Here is a 20,221-nt window from a genome sequence, read left to right on the forward strand (position 1 = left end):
GTAATCACTGTTAGTCACGTTTCCCTCAAATTCTGAATATGATACAAACAATGTTATATTCATGTATGAAAGACTTTTACAGCATGAAACATTCATAATTTTATGTTATGACTTACGTGTGGAACTCAGATTGAAAAGGTCATGAGTGGTTGTTTCGGGAATCTTATCATCAGAAATAATCACCAAGCTGTCTATAAAACAGTAAAACATACTTTTAATAACTTAACATTCTCATTTTAGATCACTACATAGATCTAAGAGACAAATTTTAATTACCTATACACTAGAATCAGATGAGCTTAACTAGGTCTTGCACTGTAATATAAATGTAATGAATATTTACATTTTAGATAAAGTATCGTACCAGATTACATAATGACCAGATAAGGTTGATGATTTTTGTACTCAGAATGATTAGTTCTAAGTTTATATCAATATCATTGCCTACTGGATAATTACATAAACATTGTATTTAAATTTATATTTAACTATTAATTGATTAAAATACAAATTTTTACCTGCCGAGAAATCCATGGTGTCTGGAAGTAGTGAAGGATAGACTCTGGAAATTCTGTTGAACTTTGCCGATGTTCAAACTTTCGAAGTAGTGAAGAACTGACTCTGGAAATTCGGTCAAACCTTTTCCGATGTTAAAACTTTCGAACTGCTCGACTTTATAAACAGGTTCGTATGCATTCGAGTGTGTGTGTGTGTGTGGGGTGTGTTTGTGCTCGGGAATGCATCAGAACGGGGGTTTTACGTTGTTGACCTTTTGACCTAGGCCTGACTCGGAGTGCTTCATATTCTACGTGAAAGGAAAAGATCGTGTGTCCCGGGACGGAGAACTTGAAAACAATGTAGTCAAAATCCTTGCACCATTTTCTGAACTTTTTCCAGTCACCTTTGTTAAAAGTTACGTTCTCTGTAGCACGGCTCCAGTGGATGTGTCCCGGGACCGAGAACTTGAAAAGCAAAACGGTTCCTTTTTCTGCATCGAAAAAAAACCCGGCTGTACATCCGTTTGACATTACCCAATATTGAATCTTTTCATGTTCTAACATTTTTTCTATTCTTCCCAAAAAATGGTGAGCTTTTTTCGGCGCGTTAGGACAAACATCAGCCATGTTGTAAGATCGCACACGTTGTTCTATGTACAGAGTATTATAAAACCTAGAGGGATGCTCGACTTTTATAAGCAGGTTCGTATGCATGCGTTTGTCTGTACATGCACGTGTGTGTGTGTGTGTGTGTGTGTGTGTGTGTGTGTGTGTGTGTGTGTGTGTGTGTGTGTGTGGGTGGGTGTGCGTGTGTGTGTGGGTGTGCGTGTGTGTGTGGGTGTGCAGGGTGTGTGTGGGTGTGCAGGGTGTGTGTGGGTGTGCAGGGGTGGTGTGGGTGTGTGTGTGTGTGATATTTTTGTTTGGATGTGGGATACACATGGCCGTACCAGGTATGGTAACGTTTCTGTCACGAATGGATGTGAACCAGATTTAACATAACTATATATATTTTTATGACCTACCTCAGAGAGTTTCATATTCTATGTGAAAAGAAAGAACATGTGTGGTTGGAAAACACATGGCCGTACCAGGTATGGTCACGAATGGATGTGAACCAGATTTAACATAACTATATATATTTTTATGACCTACCACAGAGAGTTAGAAGTACCATGTGTGCAACGTGTGTGGGGCGGAAAACACATGGCCGTACCAGTTATGAGAACATATGTGTCTGGAATGCATGGGAACCAGATTTAACATAACTATACATATTTTTATGACCTACCTCAGAGAGTTTCATATTCTATGTGAAAAGAAAAAACATGAGTGTGCAACTTGTGTGGGGCGGGAAAACACATGGCCGTACCAGGTATGGTCACGAATGGATGTGAACCAGATTTAACATAACTATATATATTTTTATGACCTACCACAGAGAGTTAGAAGTACCATGTGTGCAACGTGTGTGGGGCGGAAAACACATGGCCGTACCAGGTATGGTCACGATTTGGATGTGAACCAGATTTAACATAACTGTATATATTTTTATGACCTACCACAGAGTGTTAGAAGGACCATGTGTGTAACGTGTATGGGGCGGAAAACACATGGCCGCACCATGTATGGTAACGAATGGATGTGATCCAGATTTAACATAACTATTCATATTTTTATGATCATGACCTTTGATCTAGATATAGAGAGTTAGAATGTGTATCTTTTTGACCTTTGACCTATACCTGTCAAAACTACGGTTACAATATATACCAACTATTTCTCTCTATTGACACTGAGATCTATCGTCTGAAGAAATTAATTACTAAAGTCAGCAAAGAAACTTCTGATGATGACTAGTAGAGCGTTTGGTGTGTTTTATATTAAAATGTGTTTGATCATCTGCTTGTTTTATCTACACCTTGTTCTTATGACTGGGATTCGTATTGCAAGTGTAAACGTTAACGGGGCAAGAGAACACGAAAAGCGTGTAAAACTATATGAGTTACTAAAGCAGAAGCGTATCGATTCTCTTTAGATTGAAAAATTCTCTCTAGATTGATCAAATCACGGATTCTGATCGATTTTAACTTTTACAATAGTATGGGAGACTTGGAGATGTTCAAGGCAGTGTGGTGTTGCGAGGAGGCTCTGTGTTCTGTAGTGGAGGGAGAACTTTGTTTTACACCAGCATTAGGCTGATAATGTTCTTAACGACTAGCCTTTTGTTGTGCTGATTTATTTTATTTACCTAATTTATTACCTGTATATGTATGTTTTTTTAATGCTCTCTAAATATTTATTTATTTTTCATATTGAGTCACATTTGACTTTAATGTGTATAATGTGACCTTTTGTTAAAAATAAAAGATTGTAAAAGTCAAAGTCTCTATCTGACACTCTCTCTCTATTTCTGACACTCTCTCTCTATTTCTCACACACTCTCTCCCTCTCTCTCTCACTCTCAGACACACACTCTCTATCTATCGGACACTCTCTCTCTATCTCTCTCTCAGACACACTCTCTCTCAGACACTCTCTCTCTCTATCTATCAGACACTCTCTCGCTCTCTCTGACACTCTCTCACTTTCTCTCTATCTCTCTCTATCTCTCTCTCAGACACACACTCTCTCTATCTATCAGACACTCTCTCTCTCTCTGACACTGTCTATTTATCAGACACACTCACTCTCTATCTCTCAGACACTCTCTCTGTCTATCTCTCAGACACTTTCTGTCTCTATCTCTCATATACTCTCTCAGACACTCTCTCTCTCTATCTCTCAGACACTCTCTCTCTCTCTCTATCTATCATTCTCTCTCTCTCTATCTCTGACACTCACTCTCTCTCTCTCTCTCTCTCTCTCAATCGCTTCCCACCAGTAAAGAGTGTGAGACATCACAGCGATTACGCTATCAGAAGGAGGGACATGTTCAATCTCAGTCTTTAATAACATGCATGATGTATATTATGATCAGATCGTATACGTGATTATAAGCAGATTATTCCTCTAATCTTATAAGGGATTAAAAATGGAAACCGAGCTTCGACACATCAGTAATAATAATAATAAGTGGTATGACGTGATCAGTGGATCGATGAGGCTCTCTCTGAGTCACTCAGCATTTCGTCTTCTCTCCACACCGTCACGTGTCTTTCCTTTTCTCCCGTCCGTGGCTCCGAGACGTGCTGACGTTCAGGTCTGGCAGGATGTTCCATGATTGACACCTCCAGGGGAGTCAGGCTGATCGAGTACAAAGTGTTTATATGTGCTAAAGGAAAGAGATCTGGTGGAAAGTCAGAGTTATAGAGTTATAGTGCTGAGAAAAGTTTGTAAAGAAAAAACAAATGTGTTTTTATAAGGTTTTCATTTCTTTGATTCACCCTCGTATATAAATGCACTTGTTCTTACGTGTTATCGTTCCTATAGTAGCTGATAATCAAGGATGGGGTTGTGTGATGCGTTACCATGACCACCTGTTATTGTAATGCGTGTGTTCATAATACGGGAACGCTTTAAATGACCATTCCCATAACTTAACATTTTAAAAAATGGTATTATCTAATAACACCAAACCATAAATCTTAAACTTCCACGTAAATAAGCTATAAAAACTATCAACAAAGTCATTAAAAAGTTAGGACATGTTACACTAAATACAGCTGGGTTTCCTAATGTTTATACAATTCATTACTACAAATACATGACAGGAGCTAAACTGAAAACTGAAACTGGAACACACCTCTGAGCCTCATATATGAGTTTTACTATAAATGAATTAATGTTAGATTTTTTTTTCTTAGATCATATCCATTATTCGTTATGAATTCATTTGAATAACATTTCATTATTTGGATTAATTGGAGAGGGGCGTGATGGGTTAGTGGTTAGCATGTTGACCTCGCTTCTCTGGGGTTGGGGTCTGGGGTTCAAATCAAGATTTAGTGCTTCAGTGCTGTGGTTTGTGATAAAAGCCTAGTTTATGGTTTCTCATTGTGGTTGCATTATTATAATGTATTGCACTGGGGAGCTGTTTACCAAACACTTAGTAAACCCTGCTGTGTGGCATCTCTGTCTGTTTTAGAGAAGTAGGTGTGACCTCTCTGTCTGTCTCAGTGAAGTGGGTGTGGCCTCTGTCTGTCTCAGTGAAGTGGGTGTGGCCTCTCTGTCTGTCTCAGTGAAGTGGGTGTGGCCTCTGTCTGTCTCAGTGACGTGGGTGTGGCCTCTCTGTCTGTCTCAGTGAAGTAATTGTGGCATCTCTGTCTGTATCAGTACAGTGGGTGTGGCCTTTCTGTCTGATTTAGTGAAGTAGGTGTGGCATCTCGGTCTGTCTCAGTGACATGGGTGTGGCCTTTCTGTCTGTTTTAGTGATGTAGGTGTGGCCTTTCTGTCTGTATCAGTGCAGTGGGTGTGGCCTTTCTGTCTATCAGTGATGTAGGTGTGGCATCTCTGTCTGTCTCAGTGAAGTGGGTGTGGCCTTTCTGTCTGTATCAGTGAAGTGGGTGTGGCATTTCTGTCTGTTTTAGTGAAGTGGGTGTGGCCTTTCTGTCTGTATCAGTGATGTAGGTGTGGCATCTCTGTCTGTCTCAGTGAAGTGGGTGTGGCCTCTCTGTCTATCAGTTACATGGGTGTGGCCTCTCTGTCTGCCTCAGTGAAGTGGGTGTGGCATCTCTGTCTGTCTCAGTGAAGTGGGTGGGGCATTTCTGTCTGTTTTAGTGAAGTAGGTGTGGCCTTTCTGTCTGTATCAGTGATGTAGGTGTGGCATCTCTGTCTGTTTTAGAGAAGTAGGTGTGACCTCTCTGTCTGTCTCAGTGAAGTGGGTGTAGCCTCTTTGTCTGTCTGTGAAGTGTGTGTGGCATCTCTGTCTGTCTCAGTGAAGTAGGTGTGGCATCTATGTCTGTATCAGTGAAGTAGGTGTGGCCTCTGTCTGTCTCAGTGAAGTTGGTGTGGTCAGTTGCAGGATTAATAAGACTGTACTGCCACACTCTCTCTCTCTCTCTCTCTCTCTCTCTCTCTCTCTCTCTCTCTCTGTCTCTGATTGATAGTATTGATTGTATAGTTACATCAGGCGATGCTCTCTTTAAATGAACTGGATGAAATAGTGGAAGTCGTGTATTCAAATGTATAATGAATGAAAAATTGCAGCCACACCAGTGTCTCTTACTATATATACACTGTATGAGAGATGTAGCACGTTCATGTGAATCTGGCATCATACTACTATATGAATGTAATTCGGAGTGATTTATTGGTGTGACACAGCACAGTGTGCATTTGGTAAAACTTGAGTAAGTAAGTGATAATAACAGTAAAAAGAGACAGACAGACAGACCTATTGGTTTGTGCTCTTTTATTAATAAATTAGCATAACCCAATTTTTTATTGTTATTCCACTGAATTTCACTTCACACACACACACACAGTGTGAGTGTGTGAGAGTGTATGTGTGAGTGTGTGAGTGAGTGTGTGTGTGTGTGAGTGTATGTGTGTGAGTGAGTGTGTGTGTGAGAGTGTGTGTATGTGTGTGTGTGTGTGTATGTGTATGATTTAATTCTTGACCATCTCTTGCAGTGTTGTCATTTAATGATTTTCCCTTTTAAATAGCAATTATCAGTCCGTACACGATTTTGCAGAGTTCTTTATTTTTTTATTTTTTATTTTTTTTTTTATTTATTTATTTATTTATTTGCGTCTTTTTACAGAATTTGAGTTTTTTGTGCTTTTCTTTGCAGAAATCTACTTGCATTGGTGAAATTGCAATTGCACGAAATTGTTTTGTACGGTCTTTCGTAGTCATCTTTGTTTGTAAATGAGTCCCCTACAATTCCACTGTGTGTGTGTGTGTGTTTTTTTCAGGAGAACGAGAAACTCGGACACAAGAGTACATCCTGACCATTGGTACTGTGTACACATCAACATACACACACGTCTCCATGCTGGACATCTCAGGAGCTTTCACACACAGTGCTAGGAATATCCCGGGACAGAGAAACGCACCTTCTAAGTGAGCGAGTTTAGCGTCAACTGGTGAAATTTGCTGTAGCGTGAACACTTCGCCTCTGTGAGCTTCAATCTCTGTCAGGTTCACTGTAATTAGACATAAAATGTACATAATGTTTATTTTTCATACATTTAGGATTTAATGGGTTTTTTTTTTACTCTTTGAGGAACAGAAATTATCTTTTGAGGCAGCTTCTTCATCACTACCTGCTCCGTTTGATTAAAACATAACGACCAGTTTCAAAAAGTCACGATGTCTTCAGTTCATGTGATTTTACTGTTGAATTTAAACAGGAAATGTGAAATATTTTTGTTACTTTGTTTCCTCTACTGTCTTTTTGCTGTGATCTTGAACACAGTTGTAATTTTATTTTATTTTTTTAAAATAAATAAATGATTATTCTATTCTTTCTCACGTTCCTTGTCCTAATTGTCCTGTATCTGTTAAATCCGTTTCATCTTTTGTCTTTCTGTCTGTATGAACACTTGTAGAAATGACATGTAGTCCATATTTTTAAATATTTTTATTCATGATTTTGTCCTTATTTATTTAAATTCATTCTTTAATTCTTTATTTTGTTATTTAATTCTCATTAGAAATCAGAAGATCAGATTAAATCCACGGCTTCTTTACCTGCCGAAGCTGTAAAACTTTCAATAAACCAGTCAATAGATCAACTGAATAAATGTAGATTTTTAATTTACTGATTAGATGTATTGATGGTGTTGATAGATTATTTGAAGATTTTTATTGATCTGGGACAGAATCATTCAGTTAAATATTTTTTTAAACAACTTGATAAATTGTTGATGAAATAAATGTGTAATGTTCTGAGTCAAATATGAAAACTACAAATAAATAAAATATATTTATATCTGTGTATAATTAAAAACCTCACTTAATACCAGAAATTGAATGCATGAATGCCTTTTATTGTCACTATACATATGTACAATGAAATTAAGAGCCACTCCTTTTTTGTTCCGTACAAACATGTACATTCAATAAACAAGAAGAATAAACAGATAAATACACAGATAAATAAACAAGATATGCAAGATAGATATGCAAGATAGATATTGGGGTGGATGGGGGAGGTACTATGAAATGCACAGTTTTGAGACACTATATACATAGGCTGTGGACTCAGTACATGTATTTGTTTATAATGGTAATAGCTTTCGGGAAGAAACTATTCTTAAATCTACTAGTACTTGTTTTGATGCACCTGTAACATTTCCCTGAGGGCAACAGATTGAACAGATCAAAGCCAGGGTGAGAACTGTCCTTAATGATGGTTTTTCCTCTGCTGAGGCAACGGGAAGTGTAAATATCCATCAGGGAGGGGAGAGGGCAGCCAATGATCTTCTGTGCTGCTCTTACTACTCTCTGAAGCCTCTCCCTGTCTGCTGCGGTGCAGCTACCATACCACACCGTGATACAGTATGTCAGCAGGCTCTCAACGGACGAGCGGTAGAAGATCAGCAGCAGATTGGAGTCCAGATTGCACTTCCTGAGAACCCTCAGGAAGTGTAACCGCGTTTGAGCCTTCTTGATAACCGCTGTGATGTTGTCCGTCCAGGAGATGTTTGCAGAGATAAGGACGCCAAGAAACCGGATGGTGTGGACCTTCTCCACACACTCACCATTAATGAAGAGGGGGGCCAGCTCAGTGTTGTGTTTTCTGAAGTCTACAATAATTTCCTTGGTTTTCTTGGTGTTTAGAGTCACGGACGTAGCTCTGTTGCTACTCTAGATGTCTCAACACGTAGTGGACAACTACGGCTATAGCATCCTCTGTGGATCTGATTGCACCATAAGCAAATTGAAAAGGATCGAAATCTGGGGGGAGGTAGTCCTTGATGTGCTGAAGAACCAATCTCTCAAAGCACTTCATGATAACTGGAGTGAGGGCCACAGGACGATAATCATTCAGGCTAGTGGTGGGCGACTTCTTTGGCACTGGGATGATTATGGCTGATTTTAGGCAGGCCGGGATGACTGCTTGGGCCAGGGAGAGATTGAAAATTCTGGTAAAGATGTGGGCAAGCTGGTGGGCACATGATCTGAGCACGTTACCAGGTACACCGTCTGGGCCAGCAGCCTTCCTGGGGTTCACTGCCAGAAACATCCGTCTAACATCGTGTTCCCTCACAGTAAGTAGAGTGGTGCAGGAACCAGAAGGGGATGGAGGCAGGGCTGGACTGGTACGGGGGCCAGATGAGGGTGGAGGTGGGGCTGGAGCAGATGAGTGCTGTTGTTGTGATGTTTCAAAGTGAGCAAAGAAGCAATTTAGCTCTTCTGCCAGAATCGCACTCAGGTCTCCTGTTTCATAATTCATATTCTAAATGTTGCAAGTGATTAATCTGATCATTTTATTCACCAGTTTAATTATTACTTTCTAAATAATAAACAAATGAATGTTCTGGATTCATGAGGAATGTTTACATTTTGTGTCCAAACTCAAAAGTTTAAACAAAGTGTGTATTTGTGATAATAAAGCACAAAGAACGTGAAACCTCAACTCGTCTACAATCATCGATGAATTAAATATTAATTTAAAAAAAAATTAACAAGTAAGATAAAGTATATTTTTAATTAAAATTTAATTAGAAAGGAGCACTTTTAAAGTGGATTTGATTTAAAATAATGATAAAGCTGTTTTTTTATGTATTTGTATATCTTATCCTCTATCGTGTTTAAGAAGAAGAGAATAATGAAGCTTTTTATAAAATAATATTTGGGTTTATTTTATTTTATTTTCTCCTCAGATTCAAATTTACGTCAACGTCCGTTACGTTGGTGATGTCACCGCGAGAAGTCGAAATGAGGAGCAGAAAGCGTTGTTAGTGTTAGTTCTGGCCCATTTGGACCCAAACTAAAGTGAGTTTATTCGGTTCTGTTCTGTGCTGTATTGTGTGTATGTGTGTAGTTAACGGTGTTAACACCTGTGTTTCAGGTGTATCAGTATGAAGCAGGCGGTGAAGCAGCAGTGGTTCACTCATGACCGAATTGCAGAGGAACCAACCAAACATAACTCTCACCCGCACGGAGAAGAACAACAAGAGGAGAAGAAGTGAGAAATAACATTTTATAACTTTTTTTATTCACTCCTCTGGTTCAATATTAATGTTAATATTATACAAATATGCTAGCGATGCTAGCTTTTGAAGAGGCAGTCCAGTCCAGGCATGCGCAGTGTAATTAATGAGCAAGCTAATCGAAATGAGATTAGCAAATAGGTCGATGTTATTTTTGATTCTATTTAAAACGATGAATTCACCCTGTCAATAACTGCCCAGTCTGAGAATATTACATGATTTACTTTTATAAGTGGACGTGGCTGAATGACATGTAGCTTCACTGGCTAATTAGAGCTCTTTTACTAGTTTAATGGCTGAGTCATCCGGCTTTGCGCATGCGCAGTGTGGGTTAAGGCGCTATAGTTCTCTTCTTTTTTTGTTTTAATGCTAAAGATGCAATACCGCCACCTACTGGACTGGAGTGTGGACAGTCGATTGGCAGAAAAAAATCAAATAAAATGGAAAAAAAAAAAATAATAATACCAAAACAATACTACGTAAATAAAGAGATAAATAACTATATACTAGATATTCAGCCACAGTTCTTGTATATTTACTTACAACCACTGCATATAGACACGTGTATAACCTAATAGAACTATATAAGATATAACCCAGCACACCTATACTATAGCACTTGCATTGGAAACATACATTACCGTCAAACGTTTAGACACATTCATTCTTTATTCACCCCCCCGAAAAAAATACATCCAAAATAGATCAAAATAATTTAGGATATAAATTTTAAATTTTTAGGATCTTCAAAGTAGACGCCCTTTTTCCAGAAATGTATTCCTGGCATTTCTCACTTGATATCTTGAGGAATTTCCCTGAGATGCTTTTTAAACAGTATTAAAGGAGCCTCATTTCACTGCTGACTTTGTTCCCGTCTTAATTTCTTTGTGGGATATAATATATATTTTTTAGGAATACGATCTGCAGACCACTGATAGGAACCAGGTTCTGCTGGTCAGTCACGTTAGGAGGTTGGGTCCTGCAGGAGCTCCTCCACCAGGACCTGTCTTACTCATCCCGGAGTTCTGCTACCTCACAGGTCTCCCTCACAGAGCGGGAGAAACACAGCGCTTAATCATTGTCTGCTTCTTATCGCACTAATTGTTGTAACTTACTCAGGTCTGACTGATAAGATGCGCACGACTTTAACATCATGAAGGACCTTTCCACTCACACCAGACTGACCCCAGAACAGTGGGAGAACCGCCTCAACAGATTCATCAACAACATGAGCAGGTACTGGATAAAAGCGACTGCATTATTAATTCAATTCTGCTTTTGTCTGTATAGCACGTTTAACAGCGTACGATGTCACAGAGCAGCTTTACAGAAACTTATACATTCTTTACATTTAGAAATTTATCCTTAACGTGCAAGCCAGAGACAAATTTTACAAAAGAAACATTTGTAGCATGCATATAAGGGATGTGTATTTACTTTACAGAGACTATCCCGGGCAACACGAGGCTGAACATATAGCGTGATGGTTTTTCTGATTATATCATTCTTAAGTTTAATGATAGATATACACTACCGATCAAAAGTTTGTGGACACCTGACTGAAATGTTTTTCATGATCTTAAAAGTCTTTTGATCTGAAGGTGTACGATTAAATGTTTGAAATGAACGTTATACCAATTCACACTGCTGAATTTTTCAGTGAATCTCTTCCAGGAATGCCAGTGTTCAGACTACGCTCAGCACATGGGGTCTAAGCTTTGAGAACAAGCTGCTGAATCTGACTGGAAGAGTTCTTCCTGCTGAGAGGATCCTACAAGGAGCGAGAGCAGTAAGGGGGACCACAGAACACAGAGAACACAACTGTACACGACACGCATCGCACTCTTGCTGAGTAGAGTTTGTGTGTGCGTGTGTGTGTGTGTGTGTGTGTGTGTGTGTGTGCGTGCGCAGTACGAGTACAACCCATGTGACACGGATTGGTCTAAAGAGATGCGAGGTCTTCCTCTGATGACCAGCATGCCTCTGGAGATCTGGCTGTTGTCCCATACGCGCCTTAGCGCTGACGTCGCTCACTCACTGCTGAAGACCCTCAACAAAGTGCCCGTAGGCATCCACCTTCAGAGGCTGGAAATGTGAGCCAACACACTTGACCAGTGTTTAGAAAGAAATTGTAGCCTGTGCCATTACTGTGTCCTGGGCTCCTTTTTAAAATGTACTCCTCGCGAGCTTCATGAAAGGGACACTAGTGTGTAGCACTGTTAATTTCAAATTATTAAAGCGTTCCTTATCAATTAGGTAGTGCAGAACTTTGCTCTCATATTGACCGTATTCAGCTGCAGTCCATCGGTTAGGCACAAACGTTTCAATGGTCTCGGCAAATAAACGTGTTTCCCGAACTGCACGCGCTAAAATGAAGAGCTTCTCGACAGCTTTTCTTTCATTCAGAGCAGAAGGCAGTGGTTACTGTGCGTAGTGTTTTATTTGAACCAGAGCCATGTTGAGCAAGGATCATGTCTTAATTGCAGCATTAACACTTTTTATCCCCCCCACTTAATTTTTTTTCTGTGTGCAGGATGGAGTACGATGATCGACAGGAGGCTCTGCTGAGAGCTCTGCAGCAGAGAGTGGTGCAACAGGTTCAGATGGTGGGTCTCACACACTGGGTCAACCCAAGTGTGACCATGTAGTTTGTTTAGGATTCAAATATTAAAGTATTTTACTATGCTGAAAATGTTCAGGTTAGCAGCCATACTTTTTAGGGGTTAAGGTATAGAAAATGTATTGTATTGCTTAGAAAAACCGTACAGGTGACTAGTAATGTAACGACCATTATATTCATTATTTGAATGAAAAAGTAATGCACTCGCTGTCCTTTTTATTAGAAACACCCTCACATTCATGTAGTTATTCAATCATGGGGCAGCGGCACGATGCATAAAAAGAACTTGAGTTAACGTCCACGTCAATGCATAAAAAGTTACCGTTCACGTCAAGCATCACAATGGGTGAAAATTGTGAACTCTGTGACCTTTACCGTGGCATGGTTGGTTATATCAGATGGGCTGGTTTGAGTATTTCAGAAATTGCTGATCTCCTGGGCTTTTCACACAGAACAGTCTGTAGAGTTTACTAAGAATGGTGCAAAAAACATTGAGGGAGCAACAGTTGTGTGTGGATGGAAACGCCTTATTCCTGAAATACTCAAACCAGCCCATTTGGTACCAATAACCATGCCATGGTTGTCTGATGTACACATTAACTGAAGCTCTTGACCTGTACCTGCATGATTTTATGCAATGTGCTGCTGGCACATGATTGGCTGATTAGATAACTGCTTGAATGTGATATGAAATATGATTGAAAGGACTTTGATTTAAAAATAAATAAAATAAAGGGGGGTAGAAGAAAAAACTCACATTACTATGGGTAAATAATATAGATGGCACTAGTGCTGCACAATTAATCGAATATCGATCGCGATTACGATTTTGACGGCCCACGATTAAATGAACATGATCGACTGCAATATTAACGTTTAAAGTTCGTCCTCCGCTAATAGAAAACTCAGCTGCAGAGCAAATCAAGCGCTTCCTACACTTATAGCCAGTCACCATAGGGCAGCGCAGGGATGATGTTATTTTGTAGTGCCAAAACCCGGAAACGGTGTTAGCATTTTAGCCCTCAAGCTGCCAGGTTCGCTTCGAGCTCCAGTGCTTTGCGTGAGGAGAAATCATGACATTAACAGGCTATAAGGTGGGTTTAATTCAAACTTCTTTATTAAAAAATTCCTCACCAATCATAATCAAGAGTAACAACTGTTCCATCTGTAAACATACAGTACACTGCCGCTCTCCTTCACTAACTCTAATTCACTTCATTTAAACTCACGGCTGCCAGATATCACTAGAAAAGTCAACATCAGTTTCCATGTTTTGATTTAATCCCCCCAAAACACAATATTATCAGCAGACATGGACACTGTACTGGGGAAACGATCTAAAACTGATAAACAAAAATAAAACTACTAAAATGTAAAGACAGAAAATGTGCTTAGTTATAAATAAATCATACATACATACATATATATATATATATATATATATATATATATATATATATATATATATATATATATATATATAATAACTTCATTAAATATAAATGAAATGAGAAATTAAATAAAGTTTAATTACTCTGGGTTGCATTTAATATCAATTTGACACTAAGCATAGTTCGCTATTTCATTGAAAGCTATTAGCCTTATTTCTTAATGTGGATCACTTTTGTGTTAGTCTACTTTTAATTAGGACTCTTTATTGTTTTTAAGATATCTAAAAATAAATAATTTGTTTGTTTATTTATCAATTAAGCAACAGTATCATTGCTATTATTTTAATTCAGTTAACAGTGACCATGAGCATAGAGCTTACATTTAACTGTTTATGACAGACTTCCTGAATAAAGCTTAAATAAAAAAAGACTGGTATCTAGTTCAGTTTCAGCTGTAAAAATCCTGATCGGAGCATCCCTAATGAACACCATTAAACTAAAGCGCTTTGACGGGTAAATGAACTCACCCAATCACATGCTATATGAGATTATTCAGACATATACACAATACACACAGAGCGGTTCGAGAACTGACTCCAGCCCAGAACCATGACAGTGGAAATGTCTAATAGTGCAGCTTTAAATATATTTAAGAGGAGCAGACTTCAAACACTAAACATTGAGGTTTATTGTATTTGTTTACAAGGTGGAACAGGTTAACGGTTGTTTTGTGCATACAGTCTGTAAAATGAACTGAAAATATTATGTTTAGTTTATCAGAAGGTAAATTAATGTGTCATGGCTCATACTATGTTCCTAAATTCTGTCATAATTGACCAGTTCAAGTTTTCTCATGCCTACTTGTGTGTTGTATTGTGGCATGAGAAAGCTTAATAAATGTGAAAGTGCAATAAAAAATGTTATCACTAAAATCAATGAATAATCGTGATAATCGAGATCTCAGTATTAATCAAAATAATCAGGATTATCATTTTGGCCATAATCGTGCATCCCTAGATGGCACTGATCCAGGACCTGATAGCAGCAAAAAAAACGGTGGATCAGCTATCAGAGATAACAGAAATCAAATCATATAACTGATGCATGTAAAAGAGACGTGACTGTTCTTTCGCTAGGATTGAATTCATTATATTCATACTTTATGTATGGGTTTCTGTATGAAAGTGTAATGGTAAACCAAGTGCTTCAGTTAAAATAATGAGCGTTGTAGATCTTAAAGAAAACAATATCGGATGGGTATCGGCTGATACTCAGGCTTTCGATTAAGGAAAATAAAAGCTAGTATCATGACACTTCTAGTAAATAAGTCAAATGAAACTGTGGTTAGTTTATTTTTTTTAATTGAAAGTTTAATGATATTGCTGTTTGATTTTCTTTGTTAAAGTCGTTTCACCTTTTGTGATGTGACACACGCAGTGCAACTGCTTCCATGTGATTTTTGTCACAGTACATCCTTTTACGGGTCTAAGCATACGGCATAAGAGAATTTCAGATTAACAGCCTCAGTCTACAGATTACCATTACTTCTTGTTCTGAAGCACTCACTTTAAATCATGTGTGTAAGGTGGTTGTGATCCTGTCAACCAACCATAAGGATAAATACGATTGCGTGAAGAAGTACCTGTGTGTGGACTGTCCCACTCCAAGCCAGTGTGTGGTGGCTCGCACCCTCAGCAGACCTCAGACCCTCATGACCATAGCCACAAAGATCTCCTTGCAGATGAACTGCAAGATGGAAGGAGAGCCGTGGAGCGCCGAGATCCCGGTACGGTTCTGTTCTTCAAGCACTGGGAGTTTTTCAAGTAACTGAAATATATCCGGCATTGGGATTTCAACTACAACCAAAATCATCCTTTAAAAGCATATCTGACCTTGTAACTGATCAACAGTGGCACCTCCTAACCCTGATGTTATTCTATTAAAACATTGTTTTAGTGACTTCTCCTGCTCTTTCAGTTGAAGCACCTGATGATGTTGGTATCGACTGATAACACGACAGTGCCGCAGAAAAGAGATCCATCCGTGCACTGGTGGCCAGCCTCAACCCGGGCATGTCCAGGTACTTAAAGCATGACTTGTGTGGACTCTGTAAACAGCTTTAAGAAGGGTTGTGTTTAATGAACTAGATTTTAGATTTGAACTTTTCCACCAGTCTTCAGAAGAGAGGGCATTACCCTTTCTGGTTTATCGTAACTTTAAGAGAGAGAAAAAGTACAGTATCGTTCTTTTAATGAATAAAATGTTAAATTGTCAAATTGCTGAGGTATAAGGAATAAAAAGCATCAGAAAGACCTGTTTAGCTTCGTGGTGCGTCACATTACACCATCCTGTCGTTGATTGATAATCTTTCTGCATATAGCAGCATGCTCATGGTTTCTTTATTTGTTGATATTTTTTAATCCCTCGTATATCTGCATATTGTTACCACTACAAACGATCAGTAAAGATTATGAATCCAACAAGAGTTTTTCAGCTCGGTGGTGGGAAATTTCAGAGACTTTTAACACTACTTCCTGCATCTCAGGATTCTTTACTCAGGCCTGAGCTGGTTCTCTTAATCTCACACACTGTTTTCTGTATTTCCATTTCCTTCCAGTTGAAGGACAGAATCATAATTTTTTAGTCTCGAATCCTCTGAACGTTGTTTTCCTCGCTGCTACCCCACCTTCATCTTCCTCATAAAGGGGCTGCTCTGTATGCTATGTGCTCTGTATGCTATGTGCCACTGCTCTGTAACCATGAGAGCACCGTCCTTCTCTCAGGTGGTTTTCAAAGTGTGCAGGGTATGAAATGCACTCTGGGAGGAACATCATGCTCATAAATGACCTCGTTACACTGCAGTCTCTTTGAATTCCGACTTTACACTCAGGATGAAATACTCACACTGCAGTCTGACGGAACGTAGGAGAAAAAGCGAGCAATTTTAGAATTGTCGCTTCAGTTAAGAAGCGCATTAAGACATCGCTTTTTGTTTTGATTTCTTTTCCTCAGCTGCGCTAAAGGCCTACTTCAAATACAACGAATGTTTGCCGTCACGCATCGTGGTGTACCGAGACGGCGTGGGCGACTACGAAGTGCCTCAGTTCACGCAGTCCATCAAGGCCATGGGTGACGATTACACATGAGACTCGACACATCTTGATAAAAGAGATTTGACGCACGCTTTTTGGGTTTTCTCTCAGCTGTCAGTGTTTGTGTTTACAGGCCCAAACTGACCGTGTTGGTGGTGAAGAAACGCATCTCTTCCAGATTCTTTGCTGTCCTCGACGCCAGACTGAGCAACCCTCATCGACGGTCATCGACGCCGAAGTCATGTGACCCGAGTGGCGTGTTCAGGCATAGTTCATCCATCTTTTTCTCTTTCTCTTGCAGTCTTTCTGATCGCAGCTTCAGGTTGCGTTCGGTGTGTTTTCAACGCTGACGGCTTGATTTGTCAGGTACGACTTCTTCATCGTGAGTCACAAAGTGCGCTTCAGCAGTGTGGCCCCCACTCACTACAACGTGGTGTACAACAGCAGTGGCCTCAAACCAGACCACATGCAGAGACTCACCTACAAACTCTGCCACCTGTATTACAACTGGCAGGTAAAAGCCACACATGTGTTCATACAAGCCCGCTTTCTACACAACCCCAGATCATGCTGACTGATGATGTAAGGATTGAGGATGTGGTCATTTTCTTTAATCGCACGTCTATCATTAGAGAATCTGCATCGTGTGATCAAAAATGGAGAACGCGTGTTAATTTGTTACAGAATTTGTCCAAGATTTTATTGGGAATGTTTCATACAGTGTTGACGATCTAAATAGCTTAATTTAGCTTAAAACTGTGTAATTGCAGGGTTAAAGATACGAGCTATACGAGATCAAGCCTGCGATCGGAGCGTCCATATGCTCTATGTTTACAAAACCGCAAGAACGGAAGCGAAATGCTATCAGTCAAACACGTCAGAGTTAATGTATTGTTCTGATGGCTGAAGGAAAATTTTACTTAACGGGTATATCTTAAGGGTGAGAGTAAGAGAGAGAGTGAGTGATGTAGAAAAAAGGAAATAAAGAATTAACAGGTGCTGTGAATTGAATATGTATAGAAAAAAAAGTATATTTAAAGCAGATGAATGAGTGTATCACAAGCCGGGAAAGGTGAGGTTTCCTTCACGTGTTTCCTGGAGGATGCAGTAGAGGTGTGTGTGTGTGTGTGTGTGATTTCCTGTATACATATATACACTTATAAAATATACATATATACACACGGTTGTGTGTAGTTTTAGAAACATCTGGGACTTGAATTTTCAGTGTGCACGATAGATGTGCTATATAATGTAATTTAGAAACAGGTGGATTACACTAATATTTTACACTAAATATGAAACCTATTCACTTCGACTGAACATTAAATCAATCTCAGAACTGAGACAGTATTAAACAGTCAGTAACAGAGGCCCCTGTGGGAATCAGAACCTCAGGTTTAATCAGTGTTGTGGAATGTGATATGATCAAATCAATTGTTGTAGGGGAAAAAAACTACTTGAGTCAAGCACTTTCCTTTAACTGGAGCTGAAACTTGTTGTTAAAGCGTTTTTGGCCTTTTGTCAACCCTACAGTGCGCGTTCACTGTTCACGTTTTCCTACAAAATGTCACCTCCTGTAATAACACAAGCACTGCTTTTTTATTTATTGAAATATTTTACATATACGGATTATATACTTTCTGTACGTTTACAAAAGGCTGGTGTAGATTTAAAACGCTCTGAAAGTTTTCACCAAAGGAACAGAAATCATCATTATTCATTTTTTAAACCGGCACATGCAGGATCTCTCCGTCCAGCTGAACTGCCTCCTGCACACATAACGGTTCACAATAAGCGCTATAACTTGCTGTTAAAAACACAAAACAACTGTTCTCTTACACAGAGAAGCCCTGTTTCTAATAATACACTGTGCAGTGCAGAAATCAGGGAGGAAGAATTAAAACACGTAAAATTGCACCTGAGAAATAAGATTACAAAACAAAACTACAGCTCACACTAAAATACATAAACACACACTCACAATAATATAGAACATTAAACCTTAAAGAAAAAACTAAGCAAAACTGCCTCATGAACACAGCAACACATACACACAAACACAAGATGGCGGTGTTGAGTATCCTCATACAGCAGAGCAGGATGGGGTTTGTAGCTCTGATATATAATTTCTAACAGACCTTATGATCTGTGTGGCGTTACAAAACTAAATTACCGAGTGCGAATGTTTCCTCTACAACTTCAGACTGAACTGAACTACATTCGCTTTAGTCAGATTTCAGTTTTTCAATTTTTCACACCTGCAATCCATGGATACACAACTATAGCCGTTTTAAAAACGTGCATTCAGTCCGGTTTATCGGTTCTACTGTACTTCTATATTCCAATTTATTTAACTAGGCCTGTAAAAAGAAAAAAAAAAACCAAACACTTGGCAAATGGTACTTCTCAGCTTAATTTGATTGGTGAACAAATACAATGGTCTCAGTTGATCCTAAATGTTTCTTTCCCAACAAAATAGAAGGTTTAACTAAGAAAAAATTTAATTTCTCAGGAAGTTATTCAATGAACTAACAATGAACTATTTTGTCCCTTCAAAGCTATTCAGTGATGAATGTAGCCACCCTTCTTTTCAATAACCACCATGAGCCTTCCATCCGTTGAATGTCAGTTTCTTGATCTGTTCATGATCCATTTTAGCTGAATGGAGCATTGCCCTGCATAAAGATCATGGTCTTCTTGAACGTTGCTGACTTCTTCCTGTACCATTGCTTGAAGAAAGGATCTTCTACAAACTGGCAGTAGGTTTGGGAGTTCATTTTCAGTTCATCTTTAACCAGACGGAAAAGGTCCATCTGCTCCATCTATAGTCACTCTTATTTCATCGGTCCATGAAACCTATAAGGAACGGTCTTCAGGTATTTCTTGGCCCAGTCATGATGCTTCAGCTTGTAAGTCTTATGCAGTGGCGGTTGTATTTCAGCCTTCCTTACTGTAGCCATGTCTCTGAGCACTTGCCACCTTGTATTTCTGGACACTCGTGGAAGGTTGCAGTTCTGAAACATGGTGGCGGTGCTGGCTAATGGGTTCTCTCACGTTTTATTCTTCTTAAGTCTTTTGCAGTCAACTAGCGCCTTTTCTTCTCCGCGGTTTTTTGCCCCCTGTCGAGTATTCATAACAAAGTATTTTTGTTGGGAGGTCACACCTCAATAATTTTGCGATCGTCAGTGTGCTGCAGCCCCCTGATAGGCATTTTACAATTTCTGACCTCTTTTTTTTTGGCCCATTTTCCTGAATTGGAGAAGCTAATAATGATTATACTGTTCTATCTGCTTTTCATGCACAAGTATGTCCCCGTACTATTAAGGGGGAAAAGTGCATGTGCAAGGAGATGTACTACAAATATAATCTATAATATAAACTTACACACACATTTTTAACCAGACAACACCACAGGCTGTCAAAATGGCTGACGTGGCCAGTTTTATCCATGTTGGGCAGAAGGATAGACTGTTATCGTAACCATAATGCAAAGTGTGAATGAGCGAGCAAAAAAACAGT

At 39.2% G+C, this 20,221-nt stretch overlaps 1 pseudogene; it reads left to right on the forward strand.

Moving 5' to 3' along the window:
• The first annotated feature begins 9,584 nt into the window (after positions 1-9,584).
• Positions 9,585-17,276, forward strand: LOC128630824 (piwi-like protein 1; annotated as a pseudogene).
• The last annotated feature ends 2,945 nt before the right edge of the window (positions 17,277-20,221 follow it).

This window comes from Ictalurus punctatus, unplaced genomic scaffold (assembly GCF_001660625.3).
Source record: "Ictalurus punctatus breed USDA103 unplaced genomic scaffold, Coco_2.0 Super-Scaffold_100068, whole genome shotgun sequence".
In the NCBI taxonomy this organism is placed as follows: domain Eukaryota; kingdom Metazoa; phylum Chordata; class Actinopteri; order Siluriformes; family Ictaluridae; genus Ictalurus; species Ictalurus punctatus.